The 6353-nt window shown below is 36.7% G+C and overlaps 1 pseudogene; it reads left to right on the top strand.

Annotated features, from left to right (window-relative positions):
- Positions 1 to 283: 283 nt before the first annotated feature.
- Positions 284 to 5111, top strand: LOC129899536 (anthocyanidin 3-O-glucosyltransferase 2-like; annotated as a pseudogene).
- Positions 5112 to 6353: the final 1242 nt, after the last annotated feature.

The following is a 6353-nucleotide window of genomic DNA, read 5'->3' as shown; positions in this document are numbered from 1 at the left end:
CAACTCTAGCCAAGAATAGGATGGTCGTGAGTGTCGTCCGCCTCTAAATTATGAGACAATATTGGCAAAATATGTGTTAGTACATTTGAATGTACTAATTATGTGAGGTATGCAGGAACAAGCAAAGGAACATGAACAATATGACATAAGATGCATGACCAATTATAATGAACATGAATAGTGCTTAAAAGCATTTGAAAACATATGAAACCCATGGTCAATGCATATCATAAAACTTCATCTTACAACTCATAGCTTAATTTCAACTTGTGTGGGATAATATATTTCACAAGTTTTTAAAACTCAGATTTGCTCGAGCGAAGAAAGCATGAATAGAATCTTCTTGATAGAGGTAAGTTTTCTTCTAAGAATTGTGCTTTTCATTCCATATCTTGGTAATTTCTCCCCTATGCTTTGGGAACAAAGTAAACATTACGATTACAAAAGTTATAATACATAAATATGATTTTTAACTTGGTTTTAGCTGATAACTATCCTCTATAACTTTTCTAGTGCATAAATAGACACTATAACTATCCAAAATTTAAACAAATAGACGCATTCGTTCTACGTAGCATCCTACATGGCAATTTTGCGTCTTGCCACGTAGGACATATGTGTCTACTTGTTTAATTTTATACAAGCTTAAGTGTCTATTTCTGCACATCTAAAATTAGAGGACATAAATATGAAATGAAGCCAAGTTAAAGGGTATATTTATGTATTATGCCATTACAACAACAACAACAACCCAGTGAAATCCCACATCGTGGGGTCTGGGGAGGGTAAAGTGTACGCAGACCTGACTCGTACCAATATAGGACGGCTATTTCCGAAAGACCCTCGGCTCAATAGAAGCATAGAAAAAGGTCAGACAAGAATATTAGAGTAGATAAGTAGATAACGAAAGCAGTCCAAACAATAGTATAATCAAAACACAAAAAATAGTAGATATTATTAGATAATAACATAAATACCATAAATAACATAAATCAAAGTACAAAAAATCATAGTGCGTTAATACGCCTACGAATAAGGGGGAATAAAGCCAATATGTACTAGCCTTCTACCCTAATGTGTGTCCTCCACACCCTCCTATCTAAGGTCATGTCCTCAGTAAGTCGTAAATGTGTCATGTCCTGTCCGATCACCTCTCCTCAATATTTCTTTGGCTTACCCCTACCTCTTTTGAAACCATCCATGGCCAACCTCTCACATCTCCACACTGGTGCATATTGGACTCTCCTCTTCACATGTTCAAACCATCTCAGTCGTATTTCCCGCATCTTGTCTTCCACCGAGGCCACTACTACCTTGTCTCGAATAGCCTCATTTCTAATCCTTTCGCTCCTGGTATGCCCACACATCCATCTCAACATTCTCATCTCGGAAACTTTCATCTTTTGCACGTGGGAGACCTTAACTGGCCAACACTCCGCCCCATATAACATAGATAGTCTAACCATCACTTTGTAAAACTTGCCCTTAAGTTTTGGTGGCACCTTCTTGTCACATAACACACCGGAGGCGAGCCTCCATTTCATCCATCCTGCCCCAATACGATGTGTGACATCTTCGTTGATCTCCCTCCTGTCTTGCATGATAGAACCAAGGTACTTAAAACTACTTTTCTTTTGGATGGCTTGGTCCCTGAGCCTAACTTTTGTGCCAACCTCTTGAGGTGTGTCACTGAACTTGCACTCTAGGTACTCTATCCTGGTCCTACTCAGCTTAAACCCTTTAGACTCCAAGGTGCGTCTCCAATCTTCCAGCTTAGCATTAACTTTGCTATGAGTCTCATCGATGAGGACTATGTCATCCGCAAAAAGCATACACCATGGCACCTCACCTTGAATTTGTTGCATCAATCCATCCATCACCAAGGCAAATAGGAACGGACTAAGAGTTGATCCTTGATGCAACCCCATCATAACTGGAAAGTGTTCTGAGTCCCCTCCTACTGTCCTTACCCTAGTTTTGGCACCCTCGTACATATCCTTGATCACCCTTATGTACGTTATAGGTACACCTTTATCCTCCAAACATCTCCATAGTATCTCTCGTGGGACTTTATCGTAAGTCTTTTCTAAGTTGATAAATACCATATGCAAGTCTCTTTTCCTCTCCCTATATTGCTCAATTAGTCTCCTCATAAGGTGGATGGCTTCTGTAGTTGAGCGTCCCGACATAAATTTGAACTAGTTTTCTGAAATAGATATGCCTCTCCTCACCCTCATCTCCACCACTCTTTCCCACACTTTCATAATATGACTTAGAAGCTTGATACCTCTATAGTCTACCATCACTATCCAAAGCCACGAAAATGCATATGAACTAATAAATTATTCGGAGGTTTAAAGTCAGCAAAATGTAACTACAATTATATGAACAAAGGATAGATATATAAAGATATAAAAACCGGAGGTACCAACTTCGATAGAAATGAATCTGGTTGCCGCCGAAAAATACTGCTCACGTCGGAGTACTATTCACATCGGCGTACTGAGTTGAGTTGCAGCGGTTGTTAATCACCGGGAATACAGATCTGTACACCTGGAAAAAAAAGAATTCGCCGAAAAAACTAGAGCTTCGCTGGAAAAACTGGAGCTTATCCGGAAAAACTTGAGATCTGTAATCTTACAAATCAGTACGAAATCAAATCGATTTTGAGAGAGAAATCAAAAATTGAAACAGATGAAGGCCGCGTGGCCTGATTCTCGAAGGTTCTAGGATATTCTTTGATACAAATGCTTGTGAGGAGCACGCTAGATGTACGAACAAAAATTCAAAATTTAACAAAAGTTGTCGTCCACTCTAGGGGTATTAACATAAATGCACACATGTATATTAATATAAATATAGATATTGGAGAGTATTTGCTGATGAGTTAAGAGCTCCTGTATCTTCATTGCGTAGGTTGTTGAAGAGCTTTTTGTAGAGGCAAAAAAAAGTTGAATGGTATATGTTGTTTACTTTCATTTTAGCTGATCTTTTTCATTCTTCATTGACAACTTTTTCTATACACACTGGTGGGTTCTTCGCTTCCTCCTCATTCCTTTGTGCTCAACTTTTTGATTTTAATTTATTTTTGTCATTTTAGTGATGGATCATGTTGCTAAGTAAAATTTGAAGTATGGTTTTGTCTTATTTATACATCATGTCGTTCCCTACGCTGGATTTGTAAGCTATTGCTGGAGTTTTAAAAAAAAATTGAAAGTTAATATGCATTAGACTTCTTGACCATATTAGTCCTTCGGCATCCTTTATCCCTGTCATTGAGCCAATTTGGACGGATCTTCAAAATCAATAGTCTTGAGAACTCATTATATAGTTATTTGTACTTCAGCAGATAAGCAATTTGTTTATCAAGAGTATACCCGTACTGATTCTCATCCCTTCTCTGGCAATGGGCCAATAACAGAAATTATCTACATAAATAGGAGCCAATAACAGAAATTATCAGTTGAATTGAAAAACAATTCCGTCACCAAGATCTTTTATGGAGAAATTAGTAGAACTGGTTCTCATCCCTTCTCCGGCAATGGGCCATGTTGCTCAGATGTTGGAGTTAGCCAAGCTTTTCTTAAGTCAAAATAATCAGCTCTCAATCACTGTACTCATTATGAAACTCCCTGATTACATAGATGCGGTTAGTGGCCCTTTTGTCGATTCTGTAGCTGCTTAATCCTCCTCTGATCGCCTTCGATTCTTCGAATTATCAGCTATTGATCCAACCCCAGTACAGAGCTCTAAAACCCGAGGACACTTCGTCAACAGATTAGTACAAAGCCAGAAATCTCAAATTAGGGAATTCATAATAAGTCAACGCCATGGTGGTGGTATTAAACTTGCTGGATTTGTTGTAGACATGTTATGCACTCCATTGATGGATGTAGCCGATGAGTTTGGGATCCCAAGCTATGTGTTTTTCACTTCCCCAGCTGCTTTTCTTGGATTGATGCTTCATTTCCAGTTTCTTCAAGATGAGTGTCGTCAAGATGTTTCCAGTTTCAACAACTCTGACAGTACTACTCTGTTATCATTTCCCAGTTACGCATACCCTGTTCCTCCCAATATATTGCCAATGGTTCTAGCCGATAGAGATACATGGTATGGGAGATTTCTTGATTTTGCTCGTGGATACAGAAAATCCAAAGGAATAATCATCAACACTTTCGCTGAACTAGAAATCCACGCTTTGGATGCTTACAATAATAACAACATATCAAGATCATCTGAACAGGATCCCTTGTCACCCATCTATCCAATTGGTCCAATTTTAAACTAGTCAAAATCTCGGTCGGAGTCAGAGGAGGCAAAAATAACAAATTGGCTGGACGAACAGCCACCAAATTTGGTTGTGCTACTCTGTTTTGGGAGCCAGGGAAGTTTACCAACATCCCAAGTGAAAGAGATCACTATAGATCTAGACAACATTGGGTGCCGGTTCTTGTGGTCTTTACGTCGTCCACTAGAGAGCAACAACGCTCAATTTCCTGGAGAATACACGAGCTATTCAGAAATCTTGCCTGAAGGATTCTTAAAGAGGACAGAGAAAAAAGGGAAAGTAGTGGGATGGGTTCCGCAATTAAAGGTGTTGTCCCACGAAGTAATCAGGGTATTTGTATCACATTGTGGGTGGAATTCGATACTCGAAAGCATATGGTATGGGGTTCCTATAGTGACATGGCCATTGCACTCAGAGCAGCAGAGAAATGCATTTCAGTTAGTGAAAGAATTAGGAGGAGCAGTGGAGATCACTTTGGATTACTGCGAGAGGAATAAACATCAGCCAATAGTAACTGCACAAGTTATCGAAAAAGGGATATGTAAATTGATGGAAACTAACTCGCCAGTAAAACATAAGGCCAAGCAGATGAAGGAGAAGAGCAGAGCCAGCGTAATGGAAGGTGGCTCATCATACTTGTCCCTTCGAAAACTTATCAATGAACTACTCAGGTTTTCATAATGGTACTACTAAATTTTCTCCTCAAACTTTATTAATGACCACTTGTTCTACTATGAAACTTGGGTAGATTTGGTGATTCTCAAGATGATGTTAGTAGTTCATTATTCTTCTTTGGTATAATTCTTTCACATGGTATCTACATTTTTCGAGCATGATCCTTTTTGTAAAGTTTAAAATGATAGCTTTTTTTATAATAAAATATAAATTTATGAGTTAAATTTTATATTTTAAAAAAGATTAAAATCATGATTTGTAATTGGAAAATCATGTTTTTTGAAGAATTAGAGATTTAAAATTACGATTTGAAATATCAAATCATTTTTTTAAGACTTTGGGATTAAGAATTATGATATCAAATTGCAAAATCTGTGAATTCTTTTCTAAACAAAGAAAGGTCAAAGTAATCATATTCAAAAGATTGTGAGTTATTGTCAAATTTATATAGGTTTTGTTTTGGTTTGAAACAAAAGATTAAAAAAAAATGTTTTTTTTTGAGTTTTGAAATGTTTTGAACTGTTGGTTGAATTATTCTAAAACCATTCTTATCTTTTTATTCCAGAGAAACATGTTTCCAATTTTGGGAAAGCATTTTTGCAAAACTGATAGAACCAAACATTGCATAGTTGTTATTTCTTGGACCTTTTTTTAGGACATCTCACAAAATTTAATTCCCATTAATTTATCTTTCAGGTCCGTCATGACGTGTGTGTTAATAAATTATTTATGTTGAATTTTGACTTTAAAGTAATTTTGTATAATCATACCTCAAAATCTAGTTTAGAAAAAAAAAATCTTTCAAAGAACTAAAACAAAATGATTTCATCTACTTAAAATTTTGTATAATTCTATTTGAAACAATCTTTCTATTAATGTAAAGATAAAATCTGAGTACATTTTACTCTATTCAGATCCACTTTATAAAATTACATTAAATTTATTGTAGTTAATTTTTTTATATAATCATACTTCAAATCTCAATTTTGATTAAAAAAAATACCTCCAAGGGTTAGCCTAACTAGGGGGTTTGAAGTTTTGACATCAAGATCATGACATGCATGGGATGTGTATGATAGGACGGAAAATTTTCCATTTTTATAATGTTTAGTCAATTAAAAAGTTTTAAAATATTTTTTAACTGTGAGCTATTACATGAAATCTGATATAACCCTCATCGCGAAGGGGGAGGCTACCTTGCCAGGGTATACTCCATCATGTTACTTATCTTAACTCATCTCAATTGTGCTTTATGTGGATCCACTAGCTAGGCCATGAAGGCAATCCTATGCGGGCAACGTAGTTAGGGACTTTAGGTTGCTACTAGAATTCCATTAGGTAACTAACTACGTTATCGGAATGAATCCCACCTAGAAGTCCTCTCGGTTCT

This window comes from Solanum dulcamara, chromosome 8 (genome assembly GCF_947179165.1).
Source record: "Solanum dulcamara chromosome 8, daSolDulc1.2, whole genome shotgun sequence".
NCBI classification, from domain to species: domain Eukaryota; kingdom Viridiplantae; phylum Streptophyta; class Magnoliopsida; order Solanales; family Solanaceae; genus Solanum; species Solanum dulcamara.
This window is presented reverse-complemented; position numbering and strand designations above follow the sequence as displayed.